Raw genomic sequence first — 16,333 nt, 5'->3', positions numbered from 1 at the left:
TCAGTTTATTAACAGGGCCCCACCCACATGTACACCATCAGCCAGAGATAACACACCAGAGAAAAACAAATGTGGCCAAAAATATATCAAATGTTCACACGCGTTAATCCCCTGGCCTCCACGTACACTCCTCAGTCTGTGTTGTTCTTTTGTCACTTCTTTTCCCCCATTAAGTGTGCTCTTAATAATGTTCATGGTGCTGGACAGTAAAGGGATGGCACTCAGGGTGACATGCTGTTTCCTACACCCACCTAGGGAGAGTTCCAAGCCTGGCTATTTCTCAATATATTATAACCTTTAGAGGGAGAAATTCCTTTTAAAAGTGAACCCAATATACTACAGCAATTTCGTCCTTTGACTCATATATTCTATAACAAGAAATTTCAAATACTGTGGTCTCATTAGAGAGAGATACAAATACAAAGAAGGGCAAAAATAATGGTATATATAACATATTTAGATATTGACTTTGGAAATTTTAAAAGTGACTCCCAAATATTTAAATTGTGAATTACTAATATATGGGGAAAGGTAGATTTTTTTCATATGGCGAAAAAAAGTTGTTACTAATAAAGATTTCATATTGATATTATTACAACTGAAATAATGTGAAAGTTACTAGGTCCCTTATTTACAATAAGCATAAACTATGTGTGTGTAAATCTCACATACATTTGACTAATTTCAGGACTTAGTTTAGCACAAATCAAGAACTTGCAAATAATTCAATGACAGTGGCTACAAGCTCTAAAGAATAAAAGTCCATAATTTTAATCTTGACTTCTTGATATACTAGGTAACTACATGGTAGAAGTAATTTTTAAAAACAAAAATTTTAAGAAATTCCTTTAACATTGTATCAACTTCTAGATTTAAAAAATGATAACTTACCTGTCCAAAGGATATTTATTGTTATATTAAGAAGAAATACTATATTATAAATGTAATTTTACTTATTTCAATCACTTATTTTACTCATATTTAGTTATTTTAAGTTTTATACTTAACAGTAATAGCTTTAAAAGATTCTGTATTTCAGACTTTTGAATTAACTGAACTAACTCCATCTTTTTTCTTTACCAGATAAATGTAAACTACTAAATTAAAAGCAAGCACAGCTCAAGAAATAACAATTGAAGGAAGGGAAAACAAAGCAGCATCTTTCATGTGGCAGAAATAAAGGCTACTACTAATCATTAAGCATTTGATCCATGTCAATCTTTCTTAAATCTTAATGATTGTAATTGTGGGTATTGATTTTAAAGTAAGTAGAGAACTATGGGGTCACACAGAGTCGGACACGACTGAAGTGATGCAGCAGCAGCAGAAGCAGAGAACTATATAATTCATAAACTCAATCTATCTGCAGGGCTTGTTTTCTGTGGGATTGTTGAATAAATATGTTATTCTCTTTGGTTTTACTTTTCTCATTTGGACATTAGCCCGCCACTGTGTTGTTTCTAACATGGGGCGCCCCAGGGTCCTCAAAGCCAGGACCATATTATTTCCATCTTTGTGTTTCGGCGAGCACCTGGCCTAAGAGGCAGTACTTATGGAATCAATGAATGCCATTTTCAAACAAGTTTTTTAATTCTCTAACTTTTAAAAATAAAGGAAATACAGACAGCCCCATCCAAAGAATCGTTTGGATTTAATAAAAAAAAAAAAACATTTACTTATTTGGCTGTATCGGGTCTTGGTTGCAGCACATGGACCCTCCGGTTGTGTCCTGTGGGCTCAGTAGTCACAGGTAGGATCTTATTTCCCCCACCAGCGATCAAACTCACATTCCCTGCATTGCAAGGCAGATTTTTAACCACTGGACCACCAGGGAAGTCCCTGTTTGGATTTTTTAAAAGCCACCACTTACCTATTTTTAAAACTTTGCCAGTCATTCTACCATGTGCTTTGCATAGATTCTCAGTCTTCACAGCAATCTGAGGGGTATGATTACTTTCCTGTTTTACAGACAGATGGTGAAAGTGAAGCTTGGACAATTAAGTTACTTGTTCAAAATCATACAGCTAAAAATATATGTATATATATATATATATAACAAATATATGTCTCCCCTCTATCTTCCATTTCCTGTCCCACAGACAACGCTGTAGAACTACATGGTCCACTATGGTAGCAAATGGATATGTATGGCTCTACTGAGCACTTGAAATGTGGCTAGTGCAACTGAGAAACTGAATTTTAAATTTCTTTCTTTACATTTTAATTTAAAAAAAAAAAGCAGTGTAGAATTCTTCTTCATTAAACATAAATATTGTTTGGGTAAGGTTATGTTTTTTCACTTCAACTCTTGGAAATTAGGACCTGTACTGTGATAAAGTGTAAAAAAGTGTAAAATAGGCAATCTATTTTTAGGCCTTAGTATGAAAAAGAATGTAAAATACCTCAACAATTATTATATAGATTGTATGTTTAAATTATAATATTTTAGCTATATTGGGTTAAAATTTAGAAATTAATTTCATGTGTTTATTTTTACTTTTTAATTGGCTACTAAATAGTGTTTCATGAAATTATATATGTGGCTCATTTTATATTTCTATTGGACAGTGCTATAGGGGAAAACCCTCTACCTAGCCCCCTTGGCCCACAGCCCGGGAGATTCTTCCCTTCTTTCCTTGCTGTTCGAAAAATGAAAGGGATTTCTTTCCCACTTCTACAATCAGAGATGATATAGGGAGCAACCAAGAGAAGATTAATATCAGGGTCATTGTTAAGATATGAATATATGTAAACTAAAAGTTTCTAATTTGGAGTTGACTGTCTCATTATAGAAAATGCTTTGTTGAGAGTGATAATCTGGAACAAATTGGTTCTTTAGGAAGAAAGTCACAACTCAGACTGAGTAATATTACCCGGTAACAGAGTCCTTCAAAAGGCAGTAGCAGACCACACCAACCGTGGGTGACTATGTGGAACAACTAGATCCTTCATACATCATGGCCCCTGCACAACCACTTTGGAAAACAGGAAATGCCTTCCGAAGATAAGACATTGTTATCAGATGACCAAATGATCCTACTCTAGGCATTTACTCAAGAAAAATAAAAACGTGTTCACAAGACATATGTTCAAAACAAGACTTGTACACAAATATTCAAAGGAGTTTTGCTCATAATAACCAAAATCTGAAAACAAACCAAATACCTGACAACAGACAAATGGTTCAACGAACTGTGGTATATTCATAGAGTGATACTACTTCATAACAACAACAAAAAAAACATGCAACAACGAAGTCAAATACGAAAAGAACATACATATGAAGGACTTCCCTGGCAGTTCAGTGGTTAAGACTCTGAGCTTCCGATGAAGGGGGAGTGGGTTCAATCCCTGATCAGGGAACTAAGATCCCACATACTCCTGCAACATGGCCAAAAGGAAGAAAAAGAAAAAAGAATACATACTATATAATTCAATTGAATTGAATGTTCACAAGACAAAATCAATTTACAAAGACAGATTAGTGATTTCATGGAGTGGAGATGGGCTAGAGGATATTGACAGCAAGATAGTAAAGGAAACTCTGAGGTGAAGGGAAGTTGTATATCTTAACTGGGGTGGTATTAATAATTACATTGGTATATGCATTTACCTGAGGCCTGGCGTGCTGTGATTCATGGGGTCGCGGAGAGTTGGACACGACTGAGCGACTGAACTGAACTGAACTGAACTGAACTACTTTAAAGTGAATGTATTTTATTGCATATAAATTATACCTCAACAAAATGATTTTTTAAGGCAGTACTATATTTTTATAGCAAAAAAGAAACTCCAGGAAGTTCATCCTGAAGTTGCAAATTTTTATTAGGTTTAAACACACACACACACACATGCACACACACCCAAACTTGCTTGCTCTTAATAATGTACTGAATTTTTTTCTTAAAAATAGATTTTTGGTCAGAGAAAATTCATAAATATTCCATAATTGAGTTGTTTCAACTTCTGCAATACTCATTCTTTACTATGTAACACATAAGACAGGTTGATAACATTTACCTAAGATTTTAGAATTTTGTACTAGTACTCCTTTATCTTATTTTCCACATCTATAAAAATAGTTCATCTGATAACACATTGATTCCTCGGTACAGCACTGTCCAATAGAATTTCTATGATTATGAAAAGCTCAATATCTGTGCTATCCTATATGGTCAGCATAGCCTTAGAACAAAACTCTTAAGAGAATGTCTATTACAAGAAAAAATATTTTCATGATCCGTTATACTTTAATACAAAAATGTTTTAAACTATACTTCGGAAATCTTTCAATAAAATGAAGGTGCTGTTCTATGTGAAAGGATAAATAAGTGGTACATATAAATACCGGATATTAATCTTGAGCATATCTGGTTGTCAAGTTAGGTGGAATGGTCTGTTAATGTCAATATTTAAGGAAAATTCAAGTAAAAACCTAAAAGCTAATTACATGGCTGATTTGAGTACAGTGTTACCTCTCTAGGAAGCAGATGATGTCCATAATTTAGATATGAAGTCAGTCCTTAGATGAATAATATTTTTTAGAAGGGCCTGTAGACATAAATAGACTGAGGCACCAGAAGTGTCCCTTACCCTCTGTCACTCTTATCACCACAGGACTCTGAGCAACAGAGATGGCTATTACCTTTCTGGCTACTGGGAATGCTACTGGTGCCACTGTGTGGGACCAGGATAAAGTAGAGGAATCCCAGATATTCTGGCTGGAGAACTAGCATGAGTGCTACAGGAAGCAATTCCCACAGTCATACATTTTACCTGGAAAACACATTTTCTGGTGCACTGGTGAAGTTTTGTAGGAGCAATTTTTAGATCAAACAATATTTTGTGGGTTTTGGAACTGATTTATAACCTCACCATAACTATAACTTGTCTGTTATTTGAGAGATCCTTGTATCATAGCTCAGTCGGTAAAGAATCCGCCTGCAATGCAGGAGACCTGGGTTTGATCCCTGGGTTGGGAAGATTCCCCGGCGAAGGGAAAGGCTATCCACTCCAGTATTCTGGCCTGGAGAATTCCATGGACTGTATAGTCCATGGGGTCTCAAAGAGTCGGACATGACTGAGCGACTTTCACTCACTCACTCACTGTATCTTTAAATACGTCAAGCAGATCTAGAGTTTGCAGGGCAGGAATTCTCTGTGGCTCACTGAACGCCTAAGTAAAGGCATCTTACTAGGGCAAAAGCAACACAACTTCTGAAAGGGAAGACTTATGCCACAGGAATCTATTAAAGTTCACTAAGCCCAAGTCTGAAGACAAGGGAGACTATAGAATTTTAGAGTATGAATTTATTTGAACTGTCCACAACTTTTGACACAGTGCCTTATCAAAAGTGTTTTGCTATGTGTAGAAAGCAGCCCTGCTGTGGGAGTATGGCATTTCCTATGCTCATAAGAAAGAAAATAAGGGTTTTCTGCAAGGACAGGGACAGGTCCTGGGTGGGTTTGGGAAAGAGTGATACAGCTATTGTTAGAGTGAATGTGGACACAGACAATACATTGCAATAATGCTTTAAATGTTATTTGATTTTATCTCAGTTCAGTTCAGTAGCTCAGCTGTGTCCCACTCTTTGCGACCCCATGGACTGCAGTGTGCCAAGCTTCCTTGTGCATCACCAACTCCTGGAGCTTGATCAAACTCACGTCCATCAAGTTGGTGATGCCATACAATGATCTCATCCTCTGTCATCACCTTCTCCTCTTGCCTTCAATCTTTGCAAGCATCATGGTCTTTTCTAATGATTCAGTTCTTTGCATCAGGTGGCCAAAGTATTAGAGTTTCAGCTTCAGCATCAGTCCTTCCAATGAACATTCAAGACTGATCTCCCTTAGGATTGACTGGTTTGATCTCCTTGCAGTCCAAGGGACTCTCAAGAGTCTTCTCCAACACCACAGTTCAAAAGCATCAACTCTTTGGCACTCGGCTTTCTTTATAGTCCAACTCTCACAACCATATATGACAACTGGAAAAACCATAGCTTCAACTAGACGGAACTTTGTTGGCAAAGTGATGTCTCTACTTTTTTATATGCTGTCTAGGTTGGTCATAACTTTCCTTCCAAGGAGCAAGCGTCTTTTAATTTCATGGCTACAGTCTCCATCAGCAGTGATTTTGGAGCCCAAGAAAATAAAGTCGGTCACTCTTTCCATTGTTTCCCCATCTATTTGCCATGAAGTGATGGGACAGGATGCCATGATCTTAGTTTTTTGAATGTTGAGTTTCAAGCAAGTTTTTTCACTCTCCTCTTTTACTTTCATCAAGAGGCTCTTCAGTTCCTCTTTGCTTTCTACCATAATGGTGGTGTCATCTGCATATCTGAGGTTATTGATATTGCTCCTGGCAATCTTGATTCCAGTTTGTACTTTATCCAGCCTGGCATTTCGCATGATGTACTCTAATTATGACCTGGAAAACTCTATAACTGACCTCGAAAAGGTCAGTTTTCATTCCAATCCCTAAGAAAGGCAATGCCAAAGAATGCTCAAACTACTGCACAATTGCACTCATTTCACACACTAGCAAAGTAATGCTCAAAATTCTCCAAGCTAGGCTTCAACAATACATGAACCATGAACTTCCAGATGTTCAAGCTGGATTTAGAAAAGGCAGAGGAACTAGAGGTCAAATTGCCAACATCCACTGGATCATCAAAGAAAAAAGAGAGTTCCAGAAAAACATATATTTCTGCTTTAATGACTATGCCAATGCCTTTGACTGTGTGGATCACAATAAACTATGGAAAATTCTGAAAGAGATGGGAATCCCAGACCACCTGACCTGCCTCTTGAGAAATCTGTATGCAGGTCAGGAAGCAACAGTTAGAATTGGACATGGAACAACAGACTGGTTCCAAATAGGAAAAGGAGTACGTCAAGGTTGTATATTGTCACCCTGCTTATTTAACTTATATGCAGAGCACATAATGAGAAACGCTGGGCTGGATGAACCACAAGCTGGAATGAAGATTGCCAGGAGAAATATCAGTAACCTCAGGTATGCAGATGACACCACCCTTATGGCAGAAAGTGAAGAAGAACTAAAGAGCCTATTGATGAAAGTGAAAGAGGAGAATGAAAAGTTGGCTTGAAGCTCAACATTCAGAAAACAAAGATCATGGCATCCAGTCCCATCACTTCATGGCAGATAGATGAGGAAACAGTGGAAACAGTGGCAGACTTTATTTTGTGGGGCTCCAAAGTCACCGCAGATGGTGATTGCAGCCATGAAATTAAAAGACACTTAATCCTTGGAAAAAAAGTTATGACCAACCTAGACAGCATATTAAAAAGCAGAGGCATTACTTTGCCAACCAAGGTCCATCTAGTCAAGGCTATGGTTTTTCCAGTGGTCATGTATGGATGTGAGAGTTGGACCATAAAGAAATCCGAGCACCAAAGAGTTGATGCTTTTGAACTGTGGTGTTGGAGAAGACTCTTGAGAGTCCCTTGGATTGCAAGAAGATCCAACCAGTCCATCCTAAAGGAAATCAGTCCTGAATGTTCATTGGAAGGACTGATACTGAAGCTGAAACTCCAATACTTTGGCCACCTGATGCGAAGAGCTGACTTATTTGAAAAGACCCTGATGCTGGGAAAGATTGAGGGCAGGGGGAGAGGGGGACGACAGAGGATGAGATGGTTGGATGGAATCACCGACTCAATGGACATGAGTTTGAGTAAACTCTGGAAGTTGGCGGTGGACAGGAAGGCCAGGTGTGCTGCAGTCCACGGGGTCACAAAGAATCAGACATGACTGAGTGACTGATGTGAACTGAACTCTATATATAAGTTAAATAAGCAGGGTAGCAATATGCAGCCTTGATGTACTCCTTTTCCTATTTGGAACCAGTCCATTGTTCCATGTCCATTTCTAACTGTTGCTTCTTGACCTGCATACAGATTTCGCAGGAGGCAGGTTAGGTGATCTGGTATTCCCATCTCTTTCAGAATTTTTCATAGTTTGTTGTGATCCACACAGTAAAAGGCTTTGGCATAGTCAATGAAGCAGAAGTAGATATTTTTCTGGAACTCTCTTGCTTTCTCGATGATCCAACAGATGTTGGCAATTTGACTAGGCTACTCTGCCTTTTCTAAAGCCAGCTTGGACATCAGGAAGTTCTTGGTTCATGTACTGTCGAAGCCTAGTTTGGAGAATTTTGAGCATTACTATGCTAGCGTGTGAGATGAGTGAAATTGTGCGGTAGTTTAAACATTCTTTGGCATCGCCCTTCTTTGGGATTGGAATGAAAACGGATCTTCTCTAGTCCTGTGGCCACTGCTGAGTTTTCCAAATTTGTTGGCATGTTGAGTGCAGCACTTTAACAGCATCATCCTTTAGGATTTGAAATAGCTTAGCTGGAATTATATCACCTCCACTAGCTTTGTTGTGATGCTTCCTAAGGCCCACTTGACTTTGGACTTCAGGATGTCTGGCTCTAGGTGAGTGATCACACCATTGTGGTTATCTGGGTCATTAAGATCTTTTTTGTATAGTTCTTCTGTGTATCCTTGCCACCTTTTCTTAATATCTTCTGTTTCTGTCCATACTGTTTCTGTCCTTTACTGTGCCCATCTTTGCATGAAATGTTCCTTTGTTATCTCTAATTTTCTTGAAGAGATCTCTAGTCTCTGCCAGTCTGTTGATTTTATCTACCTGATCCAAATGGTCATTGCTCAAAGGAGAGCAACAGTCTTAAAACTCACTGATAAAATACTCCTCAGCCATAAATATGTTAACATGTAATTTATTGATGCCTAGAGTACTTATTTGGGTTTCTCTTACCTTGGTCCCAAATAAGTACTCTAGGCATCAATAAATTACATGTTAACATATTTATTGCTGAGGAATAAGAGTCGGACACGACTGAGCTACTGAACTGAACTGAGAGTACTTATAACATGCTAGATTACCTGATGGTTTTAAAAATATGTCCACAAATACCTGATGCTCCTCCCTTCAAGAAATTTGCCTTTTTGGCCCTTGTCTTGGATGTAGGCTGGACTTAGTGGTTTGCTTCAGGTGGATAAAGTGGCAGTGGGGGTGGTGTGGTTTTGAAGACCAGGTCATTAAAAAGGCCCTGCAGTTTCTATCTTGGTTGTTCCTCTCTTGGATTGCTTATTCTGGGAGAGGTTAGCTGTCATGTCCTAAGGAAAGGTCCACATGGCCAGAAACTGAGGCCCCTAGCTGACAGCTACCTGAGGAATATTCCTGAAAGCACTTCCTCCAGTCCAACTCACTTCAGATGACTACTTCAGGTGACTCACTTCAGGCCCAGATGACATCTTCTGGAGACCCCCATCCATAGCTACCCAGCTGAATGGAGCTCCTGCTTTCCTAACCCTCAGCAACTGGGATTAGGGGACTTCCCTGGTGATCCAATGGCTAAGACTCCAAGTTCCCAATGCAGGGGGCTCCAGTTCCATCCATGATCAGGAAACTAGATCTCACATACCACAGCTAAGAGTTCCCACACTGCAACAAAAATCAAAGATCCCTAGGACTGAAACTAAGACCCCATAAAATAAATATTTTTAAAAACTAAATTTATATTTGTGTGCAATTTTGCATCACAAAATCTCAATTACCCTAATTCTACTATAAGAAGAGCTTGTCCTTCTGGGTATATTTTATATAAGAACTTCTAGATGTTTTTTGAAATCTGTTAATATATTTTGGATACTCTTTGAAACAGCTCAATGTTCTCATTAAAGCTAATTCAAATGTAAACAGAAAAATAATTTTCCTAACATAGCATAAAGGAAAGGTAATTATTAATCATCCGATGCTTTACAAGGAGCTGGCTCTTTTCACCGCTAAACACAATTGTGCTAAAAGATGGTTTTCAGGGAATAATTGTTCAACTGTATGTGTGTGTGTTAGTCACTTAGTCGTATCCGACTCTCTGTGACACCATGGACTGTAGCCCACCAGCCCCTCTGTCCATGGGATTCTCTGGGCAAGAATACTGGAATGGATTGCAATTTCCTTCTCCAGCAGATCTTCCTGACCCAGGGTTCAAACCCAGGTCTCCTGCATTGCAGGCAGATTCTTTACTATCTGAGCTATAGTTGAATAATGGCTTTGACTTCTATGTTACCAGATAAGAAGACACAGGAAACCCTCAGTTTCTGCATACTTTCAAGAGCCTTTAAACTTTGGTTTGTGTATTACAAATTAAAGTACCAAAGAAAAAATATACAGTTTACACATTTCACAATGATCCTAGGGGTATTCATCTCTTATGATTGACTTAAAAGAAAAAACAAAATCAGTGTATTTGTAGTCTTGTTACCAAAGTTTTCTCAGTTCTTCTGTGCCCCAAATCAACATCACAAGGCTTAGGACACTTCTGTTTGCTATTCCAGCCTCTTGCATTTGCTTCAAGTGTTATCCAAGGGCTGTGAGACCTGAACACTTTCAGTCTAAGTACTTGATTAGTCAGGCCCTGGGACTAGCTTCACACTGTTTACTTTTACTTGATTTAAAGCAGTTTATCTTCTCAAATATGATTTGAAATTTTCTTCTAAAAAATACTCTGGAAAGTGGCCCTAAAGGGTTCTCTGTGGTACTCCAGATCTCTTATTCAACCCAAAACATTTTTAAAAACTTAGTTGAGGGCCAATGCATATTCTGTTTCTCCTGGTGGAGTATACCACGTGTGAAAGTTAGGACTTTTCCAGGAGAAAGAAGCTTGTAGAGTCCCGGATATCTGTTTCCACTGAGATTTTTAAAATTCCTAATTAGAATTATCTCCTATATGTGATCTGCTATTTCCATCAGAAATCCGTTCCTCAGGCTAAGACTTCTCTACCCTGTCTCATGGCAGGGGTATGTATGCTCTGAACTGACATATCCACTAAAGGGTCACACATATAATGAACCCTTATAATCTGTCAGGTGTTAGAAACAAGATATCTAAGCTTGTCAGAGACATATAAGTTCAGAAGTAAAAGTTAAGTGCAACAAAATAGTTATATCTGTTACTACTTTCAAAGGAATTTTTGCTTTCTAATTCTCAGTCCTATTAATCAGATGAGGATTTATTGCAGGAACCGGAATGACCCATGAAGCATAGGAAAGAGGTGGTGAAGAACAAATAGTTTTCTTTTTTATGTTTGTTATACTATCTCCCTCCCTCAATACACAGTACTATCTAAGAGCAAAAACAATCACGTGTAGGCACAAATTATTCTTAAGGTGGACTAGTCATAGGCCTAAATTAGACAAAGCTTAAGTTTTTCTTTGATTCTTTTATCATTCCTATTCCACACACTCACGTCTGTTTCATTCATTCATTCATAAAATATCTACCAAGTACTGTCTATGTATTCCCCTGGAGTAAGAAATGGAAACCCATTACAGTATTATTGTCTGGAGAATTCCACTGACAGTGGATCCTGGAGGGCTACAGTCCACGTGGTTGCAAAGAGTCAGACATGACTGAGCGACTATGCATGCATGCACACGTCCACATGTTAGGTACTGTTTAAGATACTGAGGAATCTAAAAATAAGTACAGGTGAATAAAATAAAGTCCGTGCCATTACATTCAAAATAATGAATATGCAACACGTCAGACGGTGAATAAATACGGTGAAAAATAAAGTTGGGGGGAAGGGACAAGGAGTGATGGAAGGTGGGGCATGAGAGATGTTCTAGGTTTTATCTAGAATAAGACAGGCCTCACTGATAAGATAACGTTTGAAATGAGACCCAACGGAAGTGAGGGAGGGTAAGCATATGGATATTGGATGTTTCAGGCATAAGGAAAAGCAAGTGCAGAGGCTCCGAGGCAAAAGCTGTTGGACTCTGTCAGGAGCACAAAGATGCTAGCATAGCTGGTGGGAAATGAGAAGGAAAAGAGTAGTAAAAGTTGAGGTCAAGGAGATCATGCCAGGCTGCAAGAGACTGAGCAGAGCAGTGACTTCATCTCACTTTTATTTTAGCAGGATCCCTGTGGTTGCAGTAACCAGAAAAGAAAATATGGGTGGGAAGAGCATACTGCAATCATTCAGGCAACAGATGATGATGTCTTGGAGTAGGGTGGTCCAGTGGGGTTGGTGAGAAGTGGTTAGAGAACGGAGACATTGTGAAGGTAGAAATAAAAGAATCTCCTGATGGACTGAATATGCAGCGGGAAAGAAAGCCTCAACAAGAGTGGCATTACCATATACTGAAATGCATAAAACTGGACGAAAATTAAAAGTTTGACATGTTAAATTTCTAATGCTCCCTAGAAATTCAGGAGAAGGAGGTGGCAACCCACTTCAGTATTCTTGCCTAGAGAATCCGTGGTCAGAGGAGCCTGCTGGGCTGCAGTCCATGGGGTTGCACAGAGTTGGACAGGACTGAAGCGACTTAGCAGCAGCTGGAGCAGCCCCTAGAAATTCAAGTGGAGATGTTGAGTGAGCAGTTGAATAGGTGATTCTAAAGTTTAGGGTAGAAGTTCAGGCTAGAGATAAATTTTGGGTTTATAGTGTAAAGATGGAATTTAAAGCCACTGAGACTAGAGGAAATCATGCTGGAATGAGTGATAAAGAACATGGTGATAAGAATATTTCACTCTGTTAACGCATACAGTGGTAGACACTGTTCTAAGCACTTTACATAGACATTTCATTTAGTCTTTATAACCACTGGAAGTAGCTACTTTTATTATCCTCAATTTATAGATGAGGAACACTCAATCTTGGAGACATTAAGTGACTTTCTTATGATCAAACACCTAGTAAGTGATAGGGCTGTCTGTTCAAACCTAGGCAGAAAGAAAAGTAAAATATTGTATGTGAGAGCCCTGAGACACTTAAGCTTTTAGCATTTATAAAAAAGAACTAGCAGGGGAGACTGAGCAGGAGGATCCAATGGGTAGGAAAAGAAGCTAGAATTGTACTTCTATTGCCCAAAGGACAAAATGCTCATGGGTGTCAAATGCTGCTGGTGGCTCAAGGAAGATGAGGACAGAACATTGACCTTTGCATTTAAGAAAGTGGCTCTTCACAAGACTGCTTTGAAGCAGTGGTGGAGTTAAATCATAGTGGTGGTGGTGGAGTTAAATCTCTCACAATCAGAGAGGATGTGAGAGAGGACATAGGAAGCGTTAGAGTTCAGCTCTTTGGAGTTCAGCACAGATACCACTCCAGATGCAGTCATAGGTATTCACATATGTATATGAATCAAAGTGACTGCTGAGACGAACACATTAAGAAAATAGAGATTTGATCGGGAGCTTGGTGAGGAAAAGATATGGATAACATTATAGTCCTTTTCAAGGAGAACAAACTTGATTTCCTTTCGCTTGGCATTCAGTCTTGCACTTTCCTTCATTAGATAAATTTCCAAGCTCCAAATTTGCATCCTCCCTCCAAAGTAAAAATTCTCCTGGGTCATGTTTTATTTCCTCACATCCTCAGCCTGGCACAGAACCAGCAAAGAAGGGTACAAATAAAAGTGTGATAAATGACTAACATCCTAAATATTGAATATCCTACCCTGAAGTTATTGTAGACTACTTGCTGTTCCCATAAAAAGCCCATATTTGTCTCTGTGGACTGCACTCAGTCATTCAAATTGACTAAAATTTTATATCTATCTTTTAAAAGCCATATATGAGATCTTTTCCTATTATTGTAGGTATTTTCATAGTAGTTTACTCTCCATCCTTCTTGTCCCCTAACCCCCACCATCAGAAGTTAGTAAAGCTTCTCTTAGCATAAGACTACCTTTCTCAAAGCCCACAGAGCACCTTATTCCCATACTTTCCCTTGTATTTTACCTATGTGAATGTGTCTTAGCTTGTCTCTTCTCTTACCTTTTTATAGTCCAGGACTACAGCCCAGTGCTTAGCACAGAGGAAGTACTCAATGTATGTATCTTAATGAGTGAATATGAAAGTTGATTGAGTTGAATTAATACTGCCCTATACTGAATGATACCAAAGCTAAATGCAGACAGTGAGACCTCCCATTCCACATGGCAATAACCACATAGTGTTTCTAACTTAAGGTCATAACATTTCTAGCTAAGTTTATGAAAGATTAAGAAGTACAGGACTATAAAATATCAAAATAATAACAACTAAGCCCAATTAAATTAGAAAAGTTTATGGTTTGTTGGTTTGCTTTCAGTTTTTTTTTTTTTGCATTTAAGAAATTTTTAGATATTTGTTGAATAATTAATATGCCTACTAATTTGTTGTTTCATAACTTCTCACATCTGAATCAGTGAGTATTCTTTTAACTTACATTATTTCTGATCACTTCATACAATCATGAAGTGATTAGGCTAGTAATTCAGTTATGAAAATTCAGATTTCACTGGTACAGAGAGGTGATAAAACCAAAGGGATATAATAACCTTAGTTAAGAATTTCACATCTAACAGTTAATGGTAGAATCTTGAAAACTGAGATTTCAGACTTGTTGCAAATATCTGAAATGCAATATTAATATACTTCCCCCAAATCTTTAATGACATAAAATAACACAATATTTTATTACCCTAACATGTAATAGAAGCTGTTGTCAGATGACGGGTTGAGCAGATGCCAAAATGAGGAAGGAGGAAGGGTATTTACTATGATTACTCTCCATGGTACACTTGATTTTACAGTTTGGCTTTCATTACTCATCCAAAGGACTTAGTTACTAATTTGCCAGGGTGATTCAGTGGGTGAACTGCTTTGTGACAAGGATAGTCAATTCTTCTGACTGGACCTTAAACCACAAATTGCCCATTTTATTCTATTTTGGGATGAACAGTATATTTTTTCAACAGCTGATGCTATCTATGTTATATTTCATATAAGATGGAGACTTCCAGAATCTTAAAACTAGAAAGAGAAAAAAGTAGTTAACTTGTTGATTTACACAAGAGAAAACTGAGGCCAGGGAAACTTGTCAGGCATCCAAATCACAGAACTAGTTAATATCAAAGCTAAAACTCAAATCCAGTCACCTTACCTCCAATTTCTATACTTCCCATTCTTTGAGCTGTCCTTCATTTGCACAAGTAATTTGAGTGACTTGGGGATTCTGGGAATGGTTCTATTCACCAGAAAATGAAATAAACATTTTATTTGCCATAGGTTCTACTCTCTTTGAAGAGTAAAATACCTTTAGAAAGTAAAAATAATAATTAACGTTTGTATAGCACTTCACAAAGGAATGTCCACATATTTTGAGGCCGGTAGCTGCTATCTCACAGATAGTTGTCTGCATTTTACTGGGATAAGATCCTGTGACAGAGGAGTCTAAACATCTGTGGAAGCGAGGGTTCTTTTGGGTGGGGTCTTTTGCAAAACTGCTTGAGGCCAAGCAACTGGAAGGGATGGGTAAAGAGAGACTACTTTCTAAGGGGGCCATTTCTTTGAAAAGCTACATCAGTTAATTCTAACTGGAGGTGAGTTTGTCCCCCAGGAGATCTTTGACAACGTCTAGAGACTGTTCTTGCCTGGAGAATCCCAGGGACGGCAGAGCCTGGTGTGCTGCCGTCTATGGGGTCGCACAGAGTCGGACACGACTGAAGCGACTTAGCAGCAGCAGCAGAGACATCTCTGACGGTCACAAATGGGGGTAGTGGTGCTGTTGGTATCTAGTGGGGAAGAGACTGGGGGGATGCTGCTACACATCCTAAACGCCACAGGACAGCCCCCAAATAATTTGGCCCAAATGTCAATACTGCCGAAGTTGAGAAACCCCAGCCCCCAAATAATTTGGCCCAAATGTCAATATCGCTGAAGTTGAGAAACCTCAAGCTAAAAGGAAAACAAACAAACAAAAACTCATCGAGGAACCAAAGGAAGTTTCTTGAATTATTACTTATTTCACGTATTTAACAACTTAGAAAAGGAAATCGATCTCTCTTCTCACACATACACTTTTTTGTTTCCTTTCCTTTTTGGATATGACTAACAGTTTTCAGGGAATCTTGAAGACTGTTCGTGTGGATTTCCTTGCACTGGATGTGGGTTGGCCCACGTACTTGAGTTTTGTGCAACAGCTGTGGCCCTCTTCTGTGGCATCCTTCCTGTCTGGTTTTCAGAATTCGGTCCTAGCTGCTAGCTTTCTGAAGTCTTCCATGGTAGCAGAGAATTCTTTCGTGGGACACCACACGCATCCAGGTGTTCGGGTATGCCATGGTTCTTTTTTACACAAATGTTAGATTGTGTGACGTGCTTCACAGGACATGACGAGTAGCCTCAAGGGGAACTAGATTTTCTTCAGCAGCTGACGGACATTCAGGGAGATAAGAAAGGCCTGTAGAGCGTGAGCCCGCCCACTGCGTCTTAGCGAAACCTCACGTCCTCACATAACC

The sequence above is a fragment of the Moschus berezovskii genome, chromosome 9 (assembly GCF_049115385.1).
Source record: "Moschus berezovskii isolate FMDL1 chromosome 9, NW_MosBer_1.0, whole genome shotgun sequence".
Lineage (NCBI taxonomy): Eukaryota > Metazoa > Chordata > Mammalia > Artiodactyla > Moschidae > Moschus > Moschus berezovskii.
The sequence above is the reverse complement of the archived record's forward strand: the minus strand, read 5'-3'. Positions refer to the sequence as shown.